This window comes from Toxorhynchites rutilus, chromosome 2 (genome assembly GCF_029784135.1).
Source record: "Toxorhynchites rutilus septentrionalis strain SRP chromosome 2, ASM2978413v1, whole genome shotgun sequence".
Lineage (NCBI taxonomy): Eukaryota > Metazoa > Arthropoda > Insecta > Diptera > Culicidae > Toxorhynchites > Toxorhynchites rutilus.
This window is the reverse complement of record NC_073745.1, coordinates 19,291,566-19,315,892: the sequence shown is the minus strand read 5'-3', so window position 1 is coordinate 19,315,892 and position 24,327 is coordinate 19,291,566. Positions and strand designations below refer to the sequence as shown.

The window sequence follows — 24,327 nt, the reverse complement described above, 5'->3', positions numbered from 1 at the left end:
GTTCCATCGTTTTGCTCCTCTGGATTTTATATTTTTACGTTTTATTTTTAATAAAAGGAACAGGAAAAAAAAACCAACACACCGAGGGAATTCGATGATGATTGTGTTGACCAAAGCGATAACTCGCATCAATTCCAGAGAGTCAAGGAATAGTTGCAGCTCGAGCATAACCTGGGTCGCTTGGTGCAGGGGCGGCCCAGAGGGGGGCGAGGTATCCATTTCAGCAGAGCAAACGGTTTTCTCCCCCCGGTGGCGGTGGCGGGGGTGTGAGCATTACACCACCACGTCTGGAAGGAAATCAATATTCCACATGCGGTGGGTGAGCTGCTGCTGCTGCTAGTGAGTGAACGAACGAGCTTTTAAAATAGCCAACGAGGGGTTCAAATCGAACAAGGTCTCATCCGCCGCGCGACGATATGTGGAATAATACATTGTTGTTGCCGCCACGGTTCAGCAATTTCGATTGTCCGTCTTCGTAGGAGATGAGACAAAACGGCGAGGGAGAAAAACGCAGATTGATTTTCAGACGAAAAATTGTGCTGACGGTGCGAAACAGAACTCTGTTGACAGATCTCGGATGGAACGCCAATTTTGGCACGTTGGAAACGAACAGCTAATTATCATCGTCTGTGGCTATTCTTGTGGAGTTTGTGCTATTTGGCGAATCATTTGCGTCGTACACAGGGTGACTGACTCCATCAAGTTCAACGGTGTAGGCTATAAATGTGTTATACAGGGGAACTTCGATATAACGTACCCTCGTTATAACGTACCCTCGATATAACGTACATTTTACCTCAATATAACGTACACATTTCCAAAGCGTAATTTTTTTTTCGAAATAGGTACTTAGACTTTCTGGTCAATCTCACATGTTCAGCAAAGGTCACTTGGTGGTCTGGGTATAGGTTCCAGATCTATCTGTGTATCGTGCATTTTGAATAACAATAACTTCCATATGAAATTTGCATTTTTACATAACATGCTCTGCAATATGGCTTAAAAACTTGTGCTGGAGAACAAAGGTGTAAGCGATCATTTTATCAATTTACCCATAAGGTTTAATTCAGTTAGAATCCGGAATCCCAGTTCATTTTATATCAGCGGTCGTAGAAGGCGTATCTCAAACATTTTGACAGCGATATCTTTCGATGGTGAAAATTTCACGTTGATCCTTTTTGTCAGGTAGGGGAAGGTCGGAAAAGATGGACAGGGTTAGTAAGATGGACACTTATGTATAATTGATGAAATACATTTTTAATTTAAGTTTGAATGATGTACAAACTCGCAATACAGCGTACCAATTGATTTGACACTCATTGTGTACACCTAGCCTGCCGTCTGTCAAAATTGTGGATAAAAACATAAAAGTTATCTGCAAAGAACAGTTCAATGTAAATTTTCGTCTGAAGAAAATAAGGTTCTCTTTGCTAACAAGTTATTTTTTGGATATTTTTCGTTACGTGAGTGTTTTAGCCTTTCTTTCCTTCCATAGAATCAGCGGTAAGTTTTTTCATTTTTAGTCCAGAAATATTTATGTAAAACAAATATCAGGTCGGGTAGGACGGATTTTGTTCTGACAACAATTTGATTATCTCCTCCATCTTTTTTGAACAGATGCCCACTTATTACTTTGCAAGAGCAACCAGATATCATGGACGAATCAGCACAGCGGTTTTTAGAACGTAATCTGAATCTGTCATTTCGAATGCCGGAAGCTATCGAGTACATAAACTTGAATTTTCAGATAATATCCGTCTTTCCCGATTTTTTCTCATTTTTTCAAAGATTCCGGACACATTAATTTTGCAAAATTCCTGCCTCAAAAACAATTTTTATTATGAAAAGAAACCTAGACTATCGATTCGCGATACCCGTACTCAAATCTACAATTCCCTGAAGGTGGCTAAATCGATAGTATATGATGTATTGAAACATTTTCGTGAACGTGCAAGTGTTGTTCTGAGGGATCAGTGGACGGATCTTAGTGGAACATACGATCGGAAGCTGAGGTTGAAGGTATTAAGATAATTAACACAAACTCTCGAACTACAACATCGCCACAAACACAACTTTAACCAAAATCCATACCCGGAAAATCCATATGTTAGAAGATTTTCGTAATTTCTGTGCCTGCAAGCAAACAAACAGGACGCTGAAGCAAAATGTGGAGGCCATGAGACCATTTGTACCTCGAAAGTTGTAATAAGGAAGTACGAAGGATGCATGCTGATGGATGACGAAATGTACGTGAAGATGACAGACATGAAGAGATCGAATAAATAAAATGCCCGCTGAGGTTGACCAACAGAGAGTCTAAACTTTGATAGAGGGTACGAAATTTCATCAAAACTGTGAAGGAATAATTTTAATAATATTTTTATCTGAAAGAACAATAAGTTATCTATATTTTGATATAAAAACATTTTTGTACCTCTAACCAATACCGAGATACAATTGATTTTATGATTCCGGATTCTAAATGAATCAAACTTTAATCAACAGTATGATCATGAGAAAGGTTGGCTTCATCTTCCAGTTGAACTTTTTCATCATTGTTTACTCATCTCACCCAAACAGCAACACAAAAAAGCAATATAAGGTTTGTTAAAGGGGTTAAAGTTTCAGTACTAAAATTGCATCTGGTGAAAGTTTGTTGCCAATTGCCTTTCCAGACTGATGTTATACGCACATCGCGATAAAATTACGATCGTGATTCTACATCCAAGATGGAATTAAAATGAGTGAACCGATGAGGTGCATATTTACCTCATCGGTTCACTTATCGCATTACACGTACAAATTGTTGTTTTAATGCGTTGTCGAATGTACCACATAACTGATGTGTTTTGTAACAAATATATAATCATATATTGATGACCGGAAATCCGATGCACTCGGGAACTTAACGCACTCTGGAATTCTATGATAAGGTATATAAAGGTATTATAATTCATGGACTTCGAAACGTAGGTGAAAATAAATTCAGACAGCTCTTCCGGCAAATGTTTCATGTCGCCACAACTCGAGGAGATATTTTCAGCAAGCTGAGGTTCGTTGTTGTTGATAAAGTCGTTCGATAACTTCTGATCTGACAATGATTTTGCAATATGCAATATTGGGCAAAAGTTTATGGTGAGAATCACAATTATGATCAATCGGATATCTACAAGGAAGAATGGTTTTGTACAAAATCATCGTTTTATAACAAAATGTAACGTAAAGTATTTTGAACACAGGAAAAGGGAAAAAACTGAAAACTTTTCAAAATCCACAAACTTTCCTAAGACTGGAAAAGAAACTACACAATCTCCTTATTCGAATCGAAAAAAAGGTAAATTCGAAAAAGGCTTTCCAAACTTCGATCTTTTTAAATTCGAAAAAAAATCGAATATTCGAGAAAAAATATATAAAAAATCGGAAATAAAAAAAACTCTAACAAATCTACAATATCTACAAGATCTTAAAAATCTACGAGAGCTAAACAAATTTAAAAAGCATAAAAAATCTAATAATACGAAAAATTCAAAGAACTCCAGGAAGTAACAAAAATCTTCGAAAAGAGAAAGCGATAAATTGAACATGGCGACAAAATCGAAAAAATGTAACAAAAACTGAAAATACAAGAAATATAATGAATAAAAAAACAAAACAAAAATTCCAAAAGACGGCAATAAAAATACTTAAATTAATAAAATTGAAATACCTAAAAGTTAAATAAATGAAAGCACATTAATCTTAAAAATAAATTAAAAATGAGAAATAGAAAAGGTAAGAAAATCAAATATTAGAAAAAAACACTGAAAATATATAAAAAACAAAAAAGGAGAAAAAAATAGATAATTCGAACAAAAATATAAAAAAATAGCTAAACAAATTTAAAAAGCATAAAAAATCTAATAATACGAAAAATTCAAAGAACTCCAGGAAGTAACAAAAATCTTCGAAAAGAGAAAGCGATAAATTGAACATGGCGACAAAATCGAAAAAATGTAACAAAAACTGAAAATACAAGAAATATAATGAATAAAAAAACAAAACAAAAATTCCAAAAGACGGCAATAAAAATACTTAAATTAATAAAATTGAAATACCTAAAAGTTAAATAAATGAAAGTACATTAATCTTAAAAATAAATTAAAAATGAGAAATAGAAAAGGTAAGAAAATCAAAAATTAGAAAAAAACACTGAAAATATATAAAAAACAAAAAAGGAGAAAAAAATAGATAATTCGAACAAAAAATTGAATCAAAAATCGAGAAAGGTGACTAATTCGAAAGTAGAGAAAATGCAAAAAAAAAATCGAAAAGGCAAAAAATTGAAAATTCAAACAAACTACGGAGATTTCTAATAAAATTTAGAAAAATCTAAGAAAAAGTATAGAAAATTACAATAGAATATTGGAAATATAAAAATGGTTCAGAAATCTAGAAAATCAAATGTCTTTCTTACAATTTATTTATTAATCTTATATGAGAGCCGTCTTTTCTTTAAACAGGCAATACAAATTTCATATTTCTATTCAAACATCAAAGGCATTTCATTTTGTTTTTCAATATGAAGGCCACAAAAAAAACTTTAAAACCCAGAAAAAATTAATTTTCCAGAGCATTCATTTTGTAACGTTATGGAATTATGTAATTAAATAATTAATTGAATATTATTATTAGAAATTAAACAACTGGTATTTGTTCAGAACTCATACGTGCCCTACGTCTAGGATTTAGTCAAAACCGATTCATAGCCGTAGCGCCAGTAGCTGCCCCTAGTTGTGATCCCGGTATCATTTCAAGTCAGTCGGATGACTTGGACATTATGTTTATATAATTCACTAGCTAACCCGGCAAACTTCGTCCCGCCTATTTACTTGATTAATTTTCGAGTAATGCAGAAATTTGTGTTTTATTTGTATGGCAGCCACCCCTAAGAGAGGGGGAGGGGTATCTAACCACCATAGAAACATTCATTGCACCCTATAGTTTCCATATGCCTAATTTGGTTTAATTTGCTTGATTAATTTTCGGGTAATGCAAAAATTTGTGTTTCATTTGTACGGCAGCCCTCTCTAAGAGAGGGGGAAGGAGTATCTTAACACCATAGAAACATTTATTGCATCCTAAAACCTCCACATGCCAAATTTGGTTTCATTTGCTTGATTAATTCTCGAGTAATGCAGAAATTTGTGTTTCATTTGTATGGCAGCCACCCCTTTGAGTGGGGGAAGGATTGTCTGACCATCATAGAAACATTTATTGCACCCTAAAACTTTCACATGCCAACTTTGGTTGTGTTTGATTGATTAATTTCCGAGTAATGCAAAAAATTGTGTTTCATTTGTATGGCAGCCCCTTCTAAGAGAGGGGGAAGGAGTATCTTATCACCATAGAAACATTTATTGCATCCTAAAACCTCCACATGCCAAATTTGGTTTCATTTGCTTGATTAATTCTCGAGTAATGCAGAAATTTGTGTTTCATTTGTATGGAAGACCCCCCGGGTCTTCTCTGGCTTGAAGGCTTCTCAGCTGGGTCCGGCCGGGGTGGTAGAGCCGGTTTTTGCAGTTCTTGATTTACAGGAAATTGCTGCTTCCGTCGGATCCTTCTAGGAGTGTCCAGTTGGGTCCAAATCGATGACCATTTTTGCAGAATACTGCTTAACTTGCGAATGTTATTTATCCTGGTTGGCCAGGTGGCTACTGTCGGCTTCATGATTTCACTGTGTCTGCAATTCTAATTTTACGTAAACGGCTTCAATAGTTTCCGCTGGGGTCCAATTTCTTCACCATCTTGGTGATTTCCACTTTCACCATCTTTTCACTGAATGTTTCGTTACTCAATTTATTCACATTCGCACTCGCACTCATTTAGCGAATTTTTCTTTGCTTAAATGATTCATATTCACACTGTACCCGGTTGGTTGGGACCTAACACACACAACACAACACAACAGTAGGCTTCTTCTTCTTCTTGTTTTTAAAAGGCTTTAAACTTTGCAGTTCACCATTGCCTCTGCTCAGTAGGCTCTAAACTCTGCGTTTAAATTCACTTTAATACGCGATAACAGCATCGGATCTGTCGGTTCACTCGTGACTCGGTGTCACTGGTCGCCATGTAACAACTTTAATGAAAACTCAGTGTTTGACTGTCAAAATAAAGATCTCTTTATTTAAATAAAGCGCAGGACCCCGGTCCAACACGAACCGTGGTCTGCCTTCAACTTCCAACTATGACTACTTCTGATGAGACCCTGTCTCTTACCAAAATATGTTCTTATATACTAGTTTACAAAATAAACTTAAACTCTACACAAACATTTTCAGCTGGGCGGAGCATCGCATTTGGTGAATTACGTATAAGAGAAAAAGTGAGGATGAGGAAAAGTAGGTCTTCAGGTTTCCGCTTTGCCTAGCGCAAACGTAGCCTCAATGGAATGTAAATAATACAACCGGCACTTGCGTAACATGTTGATACAAGTGCGGTGTTTATTTACAGCATGGGAATGTTGCATCGCAGTCATAAATCGTATAGCGGATGACTAATACTTTATGGCCTGCGCTTACAGAGGGTTTGAGAGATTGGGTTCATTTAGTGTGAAATGAGAAGGACTATTTATGGATAGGGATAATGGGATGAAGATGTGAGAAAGAATATGGAAAAGGGAAATACTGCCACATGGGGAAAGGACTGTCTAACCATCAAAGAAACATTTATTGCACCCTAAAACTTTCACATGCCAACTTTGGTTTCGTTTGCTTGGTTAATTTCCGAGTAATGCAGAAATTTGTGTTTCATTTGTATGGCAGCCCCCCCTTAGAGAGGGGGGAGGGGTCTCAAAATATCACGAAAACCTTCCCCGGCCCCAAAAACCCCTACATACCAATTTTCATGTCGATCGGTTCAGTAGTTTCCGAGTCTATAAGAATCAGACAGACAGACAGACATCACTCCATTTTTATATATATAGATTAGGTCTTTGGTGAAAACAAAATGGATGTGCACTGGAAAACAAATATATAAAAAAAATTCTAAAATAAAAAAATCGGAAGAAAAAGCTCGATTTTTTGCGATTTATTCGAATACAAAGAATCGATCCAATTCGAAACGGATCTATTAAATATCGATCCAAGATTGCTCAATCCTAACTTGAACTCATGAAAACCAATCTACTGCTTCCTGGGAATATTGAAATTGAATTTGCAACAAAACAGCAAAGGATTCCGCCAAAGTTTCCAATAAAGATCCCCATACTTCGTACCACCTGTCGTGAGATCTACTGCAAATTTTTAAAGAAATTGTCCATACGATTACCTTTGACGTATCCCATCACTCATTACCTAACGTGTATGAAACCGGATGTGATTTCCAACTGTCCGGATATAGCGAAGAAACAGATGGAGTTATGCCTGGAAGTATTCGTCGATAAAAACGAAAGCGGGAAGCAGAAAAAGAAGCGAAGGAACTTGAGGCTAAAAAATGAAGATGCTGGCGGACGCCCAGAGAGATGTAGCCTTGATGGACGAGAAAATTAAATTGCTCAAAAAGTGTTGAAAGTTGAACTGAATTTGCAATAACGCTTAATAAACATAATACGAATAATTCACATTCTTTTCTGTTATGGTGTTCTTATGGCATCCAATAGAATCATTCGTATCTTTGAAAAAATAGTAGTTTATAAAGGGTGTGTCACATCAAATTGCATCACGGAAAAAACGCTGTAGAAATTCGCCCAGTAGACCGATCCTTTTGAAAATTTTAGACAGTAAAATAAAAACTATTAAACAACTTTTGGCATTTTCTTTTTATTCATACTTCGAGCTCAAGCCCGTATGCTCGCATCTTCCTCTTTACCCCGTCCATAAGGTTCTGTACAACGTTAGGTTGTAGTTTTTTTTGAACAGAAATCCATTTTCTCTTGAAGTCCACCTCCGATTTGACAACTTTTGGGTTCTTCCGGAGGGCCTGCTTCATAATCGCACAATATTTCTCTATTGGGCGAAGCTCCGGCGCGTTGGGCGGGTTCATTTCCTTTGGCACGAAGGTGACCCCGTTGGCTTCGTTCCACTCCAACACGTCCTTTGAATAGTGGCACGAAGCGAGATCCGGCCAGAAGATGGTCGGGCCCTCGTGCTGCTTCAATAGTGGTAGTAAGCGCTTCTGTAGGCACTCCTTAAGGTAAACCTGCCCGTTTACCGTGCCGGTCATCACGAAGGGGGCGCTCCGCTTTCCGCAAGAGCAGATCGCTTGCCACACCATGTACTTTTTGGCAAACTTGGATAGTTTCTGCTTGCGAATCTCCTCCGGAACGCTGAATTTGTCCTCTGCGGAGAAGAACAACAGGCCCGGCAGCTGACGAAAGTCCGCTTTGACGTAGATTTCGTCGTCCATTACCAGGCAATGCGGCTTCGTCAGCATTTCGGTGTACAGCTTCCGGGCTCGCGTCTTCCCCACCATGTTTTGCCTTTCGTCGCGGTTAGCAGCCTTCTGAACCTTGTATGTACGCAGGCCCTCCTGCTGCTTGGTCCGCTGGACGAATGAACTGGACAAATTCAGCTTATTGGCGACATCCCGGACCGAACTTCTCGGATCACGTCTAAACTGCTTAACTACGCGCTTGTGATCTTTTTTACTGACGGAGTATCCATTTTTGCCGTTCTTCACCTTCCGGTCGATGGTTAGGTTCTCGAAGTATCGTTTTAGTACTCTGCTGACCGTGGATTGGACGATTCCCAGCATCTTACCGATGTCCCGATGTGACAACTCCGGATTCTCGAAATGAGTGCGCAGGATTAATTCACGACGCTTTTTTTCGTTCGACGACATTTTTCCAAATTTACGAAAAATTGACAGTGAAGCATGGCCAACGTGATCTATACACTCTTATCTGAATATAAGCGAAAGCTGAAGATATAATTCCTAAAAATTAAATTTCTAAAGCGTTTTTTCCGTGATGCAACTTGCTGTGACACACCCTTTAGTTGAGATGTAGATCCAGGATAGGGGTCTAAACAAGTCATTAAAATAAATCAATAAAGAAAGTGCTACTCACTTCGTGTCAGTGGCGTAGAGTGAAGCTTTCGTACGCGGGACGGAAGGGTTGATTTGCAGCCCCCAAATGAAGCTATAGTCAGTTATTCTAATAAATGGACTCAGAAACAGTATTCCTGAAACAATCCCGTTCGTATCTCCTGAACTCTACATCCAACCCAAAATCTGTTGCTGAGGAACAAACCGTCCAATTTTTTGTTACATGCGGGACTTGGAAACTATAAAGTAAAAATATTTTCGAAATCCGGGATTTTTAACTTTTTTTTGTTTTTACAAAATATTATTTTATTATTTAATATTATTTTCATTTTTGAGAGTCGGGAAATTTTTTGAAATCATGCAGGAAAAAGTCGGGGAAAATGCGGGAATTCATTCAGCCCCTCTCTCTTTTAGAGTGGGGAGAGGAGTGTCTAACCATCATAGAAACATTTTTTGCCACCTAAATCACCCATATACAAAATTTGGTTCCGTTTGTTTGATTAGTTCTCGAGTTATGCAGAAATTTGTGTTTCATTTGTATGGCAGCCACACCGCCCCCTCCCCCTTTTAGAGAGGTGGCAGGAGTGTTGAACCACCTTAGAAACGTTTATTGCCTCTTAAAACCTCTACATGCCAAATCTGGTTCCGTTTGCCTGATTAGTCCTTGACTTATGCAGCTACTTATGCTTCATTTGTATGGCAATTATTGATTGTATGCATTTGTTTTTTATAGTTTACATAGTCTACATAGAAAAATATACAATAAAATTAAATTCAGCAAAGATTTAAGACTATTGAAAAAAACGAAAATTATCATTCATCGTGGTTTTTGTGGAATATTTTGTTTAACTGATTTGAGCACGACATTGCCTTTGTACAAATTTGGGTTTCTTGTATTGACAGCAGCCGAATTTCACCCGAGGAAATAAAACTTATTTCCTCTATTGGCGTCGCCGTATTTGCTTGCTTGCGTCATTCATCCTGTAACATCCTGTTTTACCCGTCTTATTACATGTATAATTTCCGCTAGGAAAAGTTTTTCCTCTCTTGGATGTACACACAGTAGTCGAGTCGGTTCACGGTCTATTCTGGGACAATTATTCATAAATTTTCATTCCATCCTTTGAAGAAAACGCTCCAAACACGGCATGAGAGCCGCATTCTAACGATTCGTTTTTTGCGCGAAGCAATTTCTCAAAGTAAACTTTTCAACGATTTTTTTTTGATCCCTTCCACCCATTCTCCTCCAAGTCCCATGCCGAGAATGAATGGAAAAGTTTTTCAATGCCGCACGTATTGTGTGTTCGTTCAACATCATCATGCGCAGTACGACATGCGCTTGCCTTCCTGGCGGAAAAATATTCGGAAGCTTTTATCACCGGTGAGAGAGACCGTTAATCACATCTCTATTCTGTTACGCGACGACTTCAATCGTTCTCGTTCCGTAACACAGGCAGGCCGTATTTTTAGCTCGAAACAAAAAAAAATAACCGCACTGCACCGAGAAGACCTTGGTTTTGGAGGCTTCGCGGCCGGCGTTTATTCATCCGCGCGCGTTATCAGTCAAGACTTTAGAATCCGATGAACCCTGGCTGGACGCGCGCGCCTTCTAAATCTGTAATTGTTTGTGGATTTTGTACGGTGTGCGTGTGTGTGTGTGGGGTGCGACATTACAATTGCTAATTGTTTCAGCAGAACTTAAAACCTTTTTTCTCAATTCTTCTGACCGTGTGCTCTGTCCAAACAGCCTGCCAAGACAGCCAGCGAAAGCGAGCGATACGAAACTGCGTTAAATTGGAGCACGATTCAAGTGTCTGTTAAGTTTTTTTTTGGTTTCTTGTTTGCCTGTGCTTTCTGACCAACTGTTTTGACATGATTTGTTTTTTCTCTGCCGTTTTTTTTTTAATTCTATGTTTCTGTGGTTATGCTTTATCTTTATGAGGCTGCGGCTGCTGCTTTTTCTGTCTTCATTTTTGGATGAGAAGAATTTCGTTGCTGTTGCGCGTTTACATGGTTGTTATTTCGGGGCCTCGTCTTGTTCGATCACGTAGTTGAATGCTACGAGATTACTCGGTCCATGATGTTGGTCATAAGCAGTCGGATGATGGAATGGTGGTCACCATTCCGTAATTTGAAGCCGTTGTGTTCGATTCAGTTTCTGCTTTTTACGGAACTCAAAGATTGGTTTTTGGTTGCATAATAACAAAATTTGAAAAAAAAAAACTCTAAGCTCGCATGTGTGTTGTGTTTGCCATTGCATACAGTCTATAGAATGTGCGAAATGAGGTGAAAATGAGGTTTTTTTTGTAAAAGAAAAAACTCAAAACCACAAAAAATTCCAAAAATTCTAAAAACTATATGACCTACAAAGCTAAAGAATGAAACGTAAGAAATTGTTAAAAAAGAAATATCAAACAAATTTTAAAAGCATCACATACAGGCAAACCTGTTTCTATGCGGGAATAGCTTTAATGCCAGTAGCTTTAAAAAATAATGTTCGCTACACAATTTGAAAAAAAAACTGTTTTTATGCGGTGGATAGGGACCGCATAAAAAAATTTCCTTAAGGAAATAACCCAAATCCTAGTGATTCCATTCGTGATTAACATTCAATTTCTTTTTTTCACTTTAATAAGCGGCCTACTCACTTGCGCAGATCATAAAATCAACTCTTTGCTTCTCTCAATAAGCTCCTATTGACAGCTTAAAACAAACAAAACAAAACATGAGAATGGGAATTAGCTGACACAGTCCCTATGTAGAGCGATGAAATACATATCAAAGATAGAAAAAAAGACCGATCACTTCAATTTTTCGAATACCGCACAAAAAAGTCGTACAAAAAAAAACGCTCGAGATTTTTGATGCATTTTTTTTGGGGCGACCGCACAAAAAAAATCGCGCAAAACACCCGCGCGAACACATGTTTTACTGTGTTTGCTCTCGAATCATGTAAATAATAAGTGCTTTTTATTCAAAGATATTAGGATTCAGAGTTTGAATATGGAATTGGTTCTTGTATTCGGAGTATGAATACAAATTGCACGGAATTTCACGATTCTACGTTTTTAGAATTTGAGAAGTGTCTCCTGAAAATTAAATCAATTCAACTATCTTCTTGGATGGCACAAACGTTCCCAGTGGAACTTTTGCCTTCTTAACGTATGTATTACTTACGTAATTTTTATAAGCTTAATTGGGATTTCTATACCGGATAACTCGCCTTGAATGTATTCTGGAATAGCAAGCTCTAGAATACGCGTGACCACAGTGCAAGTCAGAAGAAATTTCTTTGATGAAAAATCCCCCCGTTAACCACTCGGCCACGGGAGCTCATCATTTTTTCTCGAAATAAATAATATTTGAAGTATAATTTTCCAGTAAATCGAATTTAAAATTGCATATAATCGAATCATATATAATCGAGTCCAACCTGTATTGATATATAAAAAGTGAGCCTTCCTTTCTTGGTTAAATGCTAGAGTAGGAATTCTCGAAGTGGTCCATATCGACCTTTTGGGTCGAAATAAACGAAAACTGATTTTGGGGGCCGACGAGATCTAAAAATTGACACCTATCAAATAAGACAAGCTTTTATTTGAAACTTCCAAGACACTGTATAAGTTGTGTTACGTGAACCAAGTTGTTATAAGAATTATTTATATTTTAGTAGTAAATATTATTGCTGTAATTTGTATTTATAATTATAAATTACACTTAATATTTGCTGAATCTTATGCCTATTTATCGATGAAAAAATTATGTCAAATTTACTCGCTTAACAAACCACAATGTTTTTGGATTGGTAAATATTTTGTATAATCAAGATAGAGATAAAATTTTTATAGAAATTTGACTATAGCCGATGGTAACACTTTATTCTGAAAAAAACTGAAATATCTTGTCCAACTTGTCAAACTGTTTTTTTCTTTATTTTTTCCCCTTTTTTTCGCTCTCTCCCTCTTTTTCTCACTCCCTCTCTTTCCTCACTTTTTTCCCTCTCCCTTCTTTTTTGCCTTCTTCTTTCTCTTCCTCCATCTTTCTCTCTGTTTCCCTATCTCTTCTTCATTCTTTTTTCTCTCTTTCTCTCTCTCTCTCTCTTCTTCATTCTTTTTTCTCTCTTTCTCTCTCTCTCTCTTAATTCTTTTTTCTCTCTTTCTCTCTTTCTCTCTCTTCTCTCTCTCTCTCTCTCTTTCTCTTTTTTTTCTCTCTCTCTCTCTTTCTTTTTTTTTCTCTCTCTTTCTCTTTTTTCTCTCTCTCTCTTTCTCTTTTTTTTCTCTCTCTCTCTCTTTCTTTTTTTTTAATTTTTTTTTATCTGTATTATAGTGACTCAACTCATTTGGCTGGTTCGTCACTTTTACTTCCATTTTTGGAAGAATGTCGGGAGTGAGAATTGAACTCGTGACCTTTAGCGTGAGAGGCATGGATGTTACCACTACGCCAGATCGCCTCCACCTCTCTCTTTCTCTTTTTTTCTCTCTTTCTCTTTCTCTTTTTTTTCTCTTTCTCTGTTTCTCTTTTTTTCTCTTTCTCTGTTTCTTTTTTTCTCTCTCTCTTTCTCTATTTTTCTCTCTCCCTCTTTCTCTTTTTTTCTCTCTCTCTCTCTCTTTCTCTTTTTCTCTCTATCTTTATTTCTCTCTCTTTATCTCTCTATTTATCTATCCGTCAAAAAGAGGAAAGTTGAGACAACTTTTCTTATTTATTTTTTGATCATTATTCAAACGGTTTCAGTCATTTAAGTCACTATTTTCCCCCATTTCACTACTGACCCTGTTATCACTTCTGCTATTAATTTAGAATGTATTGGAATTTTAGAATCGACTCGTTAGTAGTAAAAATTGGTGGCCGAAAAAAGGGCCGGTTATTCATTCATGATTCATTTTTGCCTTCGCGTGAACAGTACACAAGCTGGCCTAATTTACTGCGACCACAGTCGATTATATTCCACCAATACAATGTGTCCACATCTATAATAAACAATACACAACACAATGGTAATCAATTGAATCTACCATTGACAATAGGTAAAAGCAACAATGTGGACGTATGATGCAATACACGCCAATACTCTAACATTCTTCACCCGACAGTATTATAACTGACGTGGTGTATGCATGTTTATATCAAGCCTCATCATTGGATTTGAGGACAAAAACAAAAAATTTTCGAAATCACGCCTCGATGTTTGAAATTTTTCATTAACAACGCTTACTTGACGTAGGGCAAACCTTCGTGTGTGACACTAGCATTAAGAACAGGCTGTTGAATACTCACTGGCTGTGCAGCACATGTTTTAGTATACCGATTCATTGCATTAAATGAGCCCAAAGATAAGAAAATGTGCTACTCCCCAATATTGGTACATCATTTGTATAATATATGCTATAGCAATATAAGAGGAATATGAGCGATCGAAACAAGAGACACATTGCAAGGAAGCACGCATTAAACTCTGCGCATAGTTTGCCAAATACATAGCTCAGCTCGAGGAGGAAATAAATTCACGTTTATGCTCTCCTTTTACTCTTAGGAAACACTTTCCAACTTCATTTCATAATAAGGTCTAATATTACACCATTGGCTATGTGGATAGCGTGGTCGTGTAGAACAGCCTTGCATTCCAGCCGGCCTTGGTTCGATCCCCGTTGACATCGTTTGATCTTTTTTTTTTGGTTCAGTATGTGAGAAAGAGATGTCTGCTGATATACGGATACAAACATTTTAAAGCTTTTGAAAAAGATGCTTTTATGTGTTCATCTCATCCTTCAGCACACGAAAAAGCATTTTTCTGGCGAAGATGAATTGTTTTCTGCCAACGCTGGAAATAAAATCTTTTTAAACTTTCGCTCGGTGCAAATCGGAGGTAAGGGTGAGGTTTAAGTTGCAATTGTTTTTCTTTTGTCCAATGGTCATGAAAGCACCACGATTAGTCCCGTTACCAATTTGGATCGTAGCGAAGAAAAAACTAAATTATGCCTCAACGCTACGTTCGGTGCTTGTTTATTGGCTATGCGGGTTGGACTGTAGAACCGTAATGTATAGCTTAAAAGAAAAAAAAAATAGATTAATTTCAATATGATTGGTATGCAAATAATCGAAATTTACTCGCAGAAAAATGAGTGTTTGATGTTAAAACTATTTCTTGAAAACGTGATATATTTTTTGACTTGGCTGCCCCCTTACAGGAAGGCGTAGTTCTACGTCAACAATTTTTTTCTTTCCAACAGAAAAGTAAAATGAATGAAAAAACACGTTGATGAAAAGTTCAACCACGCACCAAGTTTATTGATAAAGTAGATTTAAGCTTTTATAAGATGAACAAACAGTAACGTTGTAAAGAGAATAACTTCCTTATTCCGGATTTTTCAGAGGCATCAGAGAAGGTTGAATAATATTTGAACAAACGTCACTAGACGTCTAGACGAATATTACAAAGTAGATAAGTGAATCTTAATATGGTTCTGTTCAAAAACTGTGTATGCCTATCGACGATTAGACAGTCGAACCGGAATTGTCTAAGTGGGTGCTAATCAGATATGAAACGGATCCAAACATTGTGTTTCCAGTGAGTACCATTTCGTACTCGGTGTGGTGGGTGATCAAAATAGCTTCGATGGAAACATGAAAAATAAAACCCTACCTCTCGCCGCGTACCTGGCCCACCATTTATCGTGGCAAATTGCCAAATCGATAAGATAAGCCCAAAGCCTTGAAAACGAACCGAAAAGTGAAGAGAGTCCATCAAAACAAGTTCCGGAAGAACGGGTCGCGATCGCGCACAGTGGTTAATGTTATGCTGTCGTTGGTACTATTGCTGTGCAACCAAGCTGTGCGGGGTGAGACAGAGAATCATAGCCTCGCATCGTTTGTTGCCCAGTGGTCTATGTATGAGTGACATCTGTGGAAAATACCGTCCATATGCACGCACTCGCATACATCAATACCCGTACACCACATCGAAGGTGTTGTTATTGTTCTGACTCGCTCGCACCTTTGGTGCTCTCGCTCACACCGGCGGCAGGTCATCTCTCTTGTTGGTTAATCCCGTAATAAACTTCATTATGGGCAGCAACTGGAAGTGGGGAAGAGCGTGAAAATGTGTTTCATATTATTTTATTTTTCTTCCTTCAAGCATTACACACCCGAGTGTAGAAGACTTCGAAATGCCTTTAAATATTGTACTTGCTTCTTGCTGCCTCTCTCGCTCTGTCTCTCTTAATCTCGTGCTTGATTTCATTTCTTCTTGCACTCGGTGTGTTGAGGAAGATAATAAGTTGTGTTTCGCCTGCTTTGGAATGTGTTTCCGTTAAATTGAAGTCATTTGTGAAAATAAATCACATCTTTGCAGGTTTCTACAAGTATTGATATAATGAATCTTGAAGTGTGGTGTTCCCGACTAAAACAATGTATTAATCACACCCACTCAACAATTCCAGCACTGGCGGCTTCATTACTACTGGTGCGATGGAGTTTCTTATTCACTGTGCGCGCCATTGAATGGCATTCCACCGGCTCCGAAACCAAGCGCAGCAACCTATTGATATCGATACTCAACAACGGTTTCCACCACCATTGCAGCTCTCTTTTCGCGCCGTTCGTATTGTTTTCTCGTTGCTCAAAAAATTAGTGCATACTTGCTCTCCGAGCGATTCATTGCTCTCTCACCGAGGCAAAATGTGAACTTGCGCGCGTTAAGAATGTGCATATGCCGGGCAGGGTTGCCACAATAACGGAAATGGAGCATTACAGTTGAACATGGCATGAAGATGGGTAATTTTGGTGTTTTGTATCATAGTCCCAGCTCAAGCGACTTGCGTTTTGTTGAAATTTTAGAAAACTGACTTGAAATGTTCCTTGACTCTAGCAAATTGAATATATTAGCTGGTGATTTCAATATTAATTGGCTAGATGACTACAATTCGAATCATTTGAAGCGTGTATCCGATTTCTTCAATTTGAAACAAACAGTACATGAATTTACGCGCATTTCCAAGCACAGTAAAACTTTAATTGATCATGTTTATTCCAATTTTGATACTATTTACACAGTCACGGATACCAATTTGAAAATAACCGATCATGAGACTTTAATTATCAATATTGTAGATAATCTCGTGGTAAACGAAGATGTTGTGAAATTAAAGTGCTGGAGGAAATATTCGAAGCATGCTGTTTCGAATCTCGTAGTGAGAAGCCTGGATTTTCCATTCGAGGTCGGTAATTTAGATGAATCATCAGCTGTTCTAACTAATACCTTGAAAGAGTGTACGAATCGGCTTGTTACGCAAAAATTTGTTCCTATGAAAAACTCGAACAGCTGGTACAATTTGGATCTTTTACGCCTTAAACGTGAGAGAGACAGATGGTACAAGAAATTTTGTAGAACAAATGATGGAAATCATTGGAATATGTACACAAACGCGCGCAATAGATATTCACAATCGATTAAGAAAACTCGTTGTGAATATATTCAGAGGAAGATTGATCTGCATCAAAGCAACAGCAAGGAGTTATGGAAAATTTTGAAATCTTTATTAACACCTAGTAATAGCAAACCGCGGTCCATAACTTTTAATGGCACACTTGAACAATCTGAACAGGCTATAGCATCTAAGTTTAACGATTATTTTGTCAATAGTGTTTCGTTGATCAATCAGTCCATTGAATTGGTTGATGAACCTGATGAAATAAACCAGCCGGTTAACAGTAGTTGTAGATTTGAAAGTTTCCACCCAATTACATTAAATGAACTTAGAACTATTTGCTTTTCTTTAGGAAAAACGACTGGAGTGGATAATGTCAATGCTAGAGTTTCGAACCTATTTCGAACGTTTTGTCTATTTAATGTTCGAAGAGAAACAGATTGAACGAAATGCAAAAACAACTCGAACGGAATACAGAATGGAATTTTATGAAGTCGTTCGAAATATTTCGAATCGTTCGAAATACAAAATAGGGGTGAAAAGCGGCTTCATTCTTTCCAGCACGAAACAGACACGACATGTTTCATGCTCTCAGTCACCACAGCAAGGAATCATACTAAATGCTTTATTCAACTATGTACTAGTCTACACTTTTGAATGAATTTTGATGTATAGTGAACTTGTTCACGAATTAATAAGGAACTTCTATGAATAATAGATAATGTTACTCGGCAGGGTTACCATATCTACAGAATAATCTGTATTAATACAAATTTTTCAGATTTTTTGAAACAAAGAATCTGTAGTTGTAGATTACAGATTTTTCTGGGTTTCATACAGATTTACAGATTTCTTAAAATAACGTTTCAGTATTAGTTATGACTTGATGTCAACAGTATTTTTTCTATCTCACCAATTTTATTTGTATAGCACTCAAATCAGTCTGAATGGGAGTCATTCTGGCATTCATTAGTAGCGTGAAGTCCTGCTTTCTTATGTTGGATCTAAGGCGAAAATATGAAAAAAATGTGTGTCATCGGCAAGCTGCACAAAAGTACAGTGAATCTGAATTTCAAAAGTACGCTCATACTGTTGAGAAAATCCATTTTACTTTGAGAGTTGTTTTAAGAATTGATCATATCCAAAATACTCATCAATACGTTTTGACGTGAGATTTGACGTTTTGACGGAAAAGCTTCTGAACTGGGTGAAAGCAGAAAAAATATAATCCGTATCTTAATCATATGGCTTCAAAGCAACTTTATGACAATTTTTGAAGCGTTGAGAATTCTGCCTTTTTTTATTATAATTGTTATAACAAAGCTACCAATGTAGCCCAATGTGAACAAGCATAATAACTTCAACTACTCAAAAGTATTGACGTATCATAGCATAAAAAAATACCGTTCTTATAGAATAAGAAGGCTTTCATGTAAGTGTATGTCATGTAGGAATTCCACAAAATCATGTTATATTTGTTCAAAATTATCAAATTTCTTCATTGTGCCGTGATTCGTATCCGGACACTTTTGCTTTTAATTCCGGATACTCTTATGCAACTTATTCAATAAGATATTTCATCGTTTACGTTGATCCGCCCGGATTCAAAAGCTTCTTCTGAATGTGCTTTTCATTTCGGACATGGTTGTTTGTATTTGTTTCGCTTTTTGCCATTTTTTGTGAACAGTTTTGCCAGTTTTGTCAATAATACTTGACACTACACTATATTGATACAATAGTAACTATTAGTCACATTAATTCAACATGCAAAAGATGTTATGGTTTTGGTATGATATTGAATATAATGAAAAAGTGTCCGCAATAAAAAGCCATCTGGATTCAGAAGCATTACGGTAACTGTGTGAATTACCACTCTGTGGATACCATTAACAACTTCAAATTTACAATAAATATGTCAATCAATGAAACTGAAGTTATGCTTATGCTTTGGACTTATAAGTTTAATACAGATTTCAATACAGATTTTTCGGGAATAAACTTGGATGAAAAGATTTTTTCAGACCAAAAACACAGATTTTATTATGGCAACCCTGGTACTCGGCTCTTGGATTTAATCCGGCCACACACAATATGTTTCAGACAAACGCATCAAAGAATTCTCGAGACGAACATTTTGTCGGGGCGTATCTGAGATTAATTTCTTAATTCCTTTGCTAGGTAGCAAAACAGAATTTCTGAACAAAAATTAAGGAGCATCAAAGGGGGTCGTTTTATGATTAATTGATATGCCAGGAAGATCCTGTTGGTACCATAGTATCCGCCTTGATGACATTAAAATCTGTGATTGCTAAACGAAAATAATAACAGATTTTCAGAAGGAATAAACAAACTTTTTAAATAAAAATTCATCAATCAATATTTCTATGTACCGGTGAGAGATGTGTTGGCTCGGTTAGACCTCGATTACATGTCCCTAATATATGTTTTCCTTAAAATTATCAATCTTCGTGTGTGATTGTCCGTACACCCTTATCCTCTCCCTTTTTTTTCCTTCGCGAGCGACTGTTTCCCTTCTGACTAACTATAGAATAAACTGAAAGGTATATACATAATAGATATAATAATAGATTTAAGAATTGAGTATGATGAGCGTGAGTGTGAATGCGAGTGTGAACATTGTACAATATCCTTATTTTTTTTTTTGATCCAAAATATATATTTTATTAAGGCTCATATGGCGTCAGCCTAACGGGGCCGGGAGTTCAATATTTTGACAATGTTTGCTTAGACTATGTTAGTAATATGTAACCGATTACTCGCGGTTGACTCGAGGTTAGTATTACAAGTGTTCTCACAATTGGTATGTTGCAGTCTTCGATGCTCTGTACGTGTGCCCGACATGGGATACCTCCTATTGGGGTGCAGCTGACCATTAATCAGCAACGCCCCCCTAGTCTGTACCCCATATCTAGCGTGGTGCGTCTTTCTCGACTCGAGGAATCCAGGATAGAATGGTCACTAACCGGCGCAATCATCAGCTCGTGTAGAGTTGTCATGAGCGGTACAACCTTTGGCTCTTGGTGAATGATCAGTGGACTGCACAACCTTTGGCCCGTGTATCTGTAAAGAGTGTGTGTATGTATTGCCGCGACTAAGTAAAAGTTTATAGGTCGGATAGGAGGGATATGAAACAGGGACACAACGAAGGAAACATCATTAAACGTTGACATTGGCGTTTCTGAGGAACAGGTATAGATGGAGCAGAAGATCAAGATCACAGCTACCTAAGATATCCCGGACGGGGATATCCGATTGTCTGCCTTGTGCTCTCAGTGCTCTAGAGAGCTGAGAGCGAGCAGCATGGAACCGGATACACGACCAGACAACATGCTCGATGTCGTGGTAGCCATCGCCACAATCACAAAGATTGTTTGCTGCGAGCCCAATACGATAGAGATGCGCGTTTAGGTTGTAGTGATTGGACATAAGCCGAGATATCACGCGAATGAAATCACGACCTACATTCAATCCCTTGAACCATGCACTCGTCGAGACCTTAGGGATAATCGTGTGTAACCAACGACCGAACTCATCACCACTCCACATGCGCTGCCAACTTACGAGCGTATACTGACGAGGAATGTGGAAAAATTCATTATAAGAATATCCTTATATCCTTATATCCTTATATCCCCTCCTTTTCCAAAAGAAACTATGTCACCCTTCTAATCTCGAGTCGACCGCGAGTAATCGGTTTCCTACTTTATTAACCCTAGATTTAAGGAAACATGTTGATATATACTAATAAAAGTATAGCTAAGAGTTCGGCTCCTTTAAACCTATGTAACTGAGACTGTAAAAATAAATGACTTAAATAAAAAAATAAAAATCAATATTTCTGTATCAAGGTTTATTTTGTGAGTGTTAAAAACAATCAGGTCTGATATTAATTTCATATTATTATGATGATGTTTAGTGGCAATATCGACAAAATTATAAAAAAAAATTAATAACGGACAGAGCCGCGTGTTCAAAATGAAATATTAATTTGCATTCAAATTTGAACAATTTAAAACAGTTTTTTGTTTCATATTGCTAGTTGATGCTACCTCTAATATCGAGTACAGTTATGCATTATTCATAGAAGCTCCGTAATATTTCGTGAACTCGTTCACTAGACATTAAGGTTCGTTTTAGGATTGGGCGATCTCGGATTGATTCTTAGAAGATCGATCTTTTCCATTCCGATTTCCGTTTTTTGGGTCGATCTTTTGTACTCGAGAAAATCGATATTTTCGCTTTCGATCTTAGAATTTTTTTTGTAGATTTGTTTTTCGGTATATATCGAATTTTAATCTCACAAAGGCCACAGAGCCAGAGCCAGAGCCAGAACTAGCTGAGGGGACTGAGGGGATGTATTGTAACCAGTTGTGCATAGGATCACTGAACCTTATGTTGACATCAAACTGGTGCCAAAATCAAGAATCGGCTTCGACTAAATGGCAGATGTATGGCACGATTGGCTTTTATGGGATCATTGTCAGCTGAGTTCTGGGCGGTTTTCTAATAATGCTTCTCCCATTAATTTATTCAATAAAACCACTGCCTGCCGGTATGGGATAATTGCCCTGTGACTGTGGTCTTCATGCTGAGATGTTTGAATAGAAATAAGAAGTTTGTATTTCCTGTCTACAGAAAATACGATATTCATATAGAATAAGCAGATAAATCGAAAAAAAAGCTTTTAATTTTTAAAAGATCTATTCGGCAAAGATCGATTCTTTGGTACCGATTTAATCAGTGGATCGATCCCTACTCCGTTTGGAAAATCTATCCGACAAGATCGATCTTTTTAAAAAGATCACCGAATCCTAGTTCGTTTGAGAAAAGTGAAACTGATACATGTTCGAATGAAGTATAAGATTATTATGGTTGCGTGCTGTGGTGGTTGAAAGCAAACATATGACCGCAAAAGGATTATATTATTCCCTACGTCGAATCTGAACCTGCGAATACTCGTTCATTCAAGGAAATGTGCAATGAAATGAATCCTGATCAGAAGGCTCTTTTTTCTACGCCTTCATACGCTGCTTCTTCAAGGACGAAGCACTAATCTGTGTTTTGACATAGGACTATGTCTTTGATTTCTATATAGGGGGGTCAATCTACGAAAAATGTAACGATTTATTAAGAGTTTTCAAACGCATATTACTCAAAATGGTTGTTGCGACATATGTTGTGTTATATATCATTAGACAGGAAATTTATCCAGAATTATTTTTGCTTGAAACATAAACAGTGAATATAGTAAAAAAAATATAACAATTTGACGATTTAATTGGGTATGTTTTCTTTCGATTGCACTATCCATTCGCTTCCTCTCCGACGCAACGAGCAATCTTTTTGCCTAAATTCGGGCGTTAGCTCATAATGTGAGTTGATGCGTAAAATAAATTATTCTCCATTTACCGATAATAGGCATTAACCTTATATTATATTGTATGTTGTCCAATCAATTTGTGCTCAATTCATGTTTTTATCGTGTAGGTCTCACTACTAACAATTTGTGTAATTGTGGTTCAGGAGGCCATAATATCGAGTATGTTGTTTGGCTATGTGAAAATGCAATTAATGAATTTGAATGGCTGCTGATTTATAAGATCGAAAGGGTATACCCACGTAAATCAGATTATGATAGCTTGAGTAGTCGCGATCTTACAGGGCTATAAAGTTATTTCAAACAACGTTCCGGATAACGTGGTAACGAAGGAGATAATGCTATTTTTATGTATAATATATTTTTGTAGTTATAGATTGATTTGACTCAGGCTTATATTTTTGTAGGTCTTAACTATTTAGACTTGTGTTTAAATATGATACATGATGACTCTTTGTATTTTTCTGCATGACTGAATAAACAGATGAAAAGGGTAGTAATGGCTTTAATGGTATTTTTGAACAGAATGCGGTACCGAATTCTACCACGTTTTGTCATCTAACCCGTTTAAAGGATACAAGTACATACAGGAAACGGTTTTTCCAGGGCATCCATTTGATGAATCAAAAGAGAAAAAAAATACAGATTTTGAACAATGAAAAACTCAATTTAAATACAATTACTACACACAATCACAGTCCTATGTCAAGATCCCGCTCAGACCCATCAACTTTTTGAAATTATTGTCCACCTAAACTACTTGCATAGGCAGTTTCTGTGGTAACTTCCCGAACTGACAAGAGCATAACTGATTCTTTTGTCTGTAATCCGTTATGTACCTACCTGAATGTGGCTAATCTTTCCGAGGAAATACAGGATGAATAGTCGGACACGAGAAATGATCGCTCGGCTCGTAGATATGTTTGCTTCTATGTATCTTTGTGGATATTGAAAGTAGGTCTTCTACGCACGTATTACTCGGTTTGGAACGGAACTGCTAGTTTCCATATCATTCAATATATTTGAACGACAACCTCTGTGAGTGATATCAACATAAGGGAAAAATGTTGTTTTCGATGGCTCGATCGAGACCTTGCTTTAAAATCGCGCACGGTTTGTTTATATCCAACGAGTTGAACGCGGACAGAGCTTAAATAGCAATATTTCCATTCTCCACAATGTCTGTAGAACGAACGCTGCATTTGCATTAGCACTTAGTCGATTTTCATGCGGTTCCGTCTTGTGGAGAGCTCTTCTGTATTTTTGCACAAAAACACATTATTGTTCTTTTTATGCGTTGCTAATTGTGGATTGAAGTGGAACAAAATATAACCACAATACTGTGATCTAGTGTTTTGTTAACTACGAGATAGACCTCCACGGTAACATTCGTGGACGTTGAAATGAGGAAAAAATTGAGACGCAAGATAAAAAAACAATTTAACACTAAACCTACCACGAGGGTTCGAATGACCCATTTTA

General features: G+C 37.1%; 1 protein-coding gene across 5 annotated transcripts in view; it reads left to right on the top strand.

Moving 5' to 3' along the window:
- LOC129770865 (neurogenic protein mastermind) overlaps positions 1 to 24,327 on the top strand; it is a 319,388-nt gene that overhangs the window by 74,847 nt on the left and 220,214 nt on the right. The gene's annotated exons all lie outside the window — the stretch shown is intronic.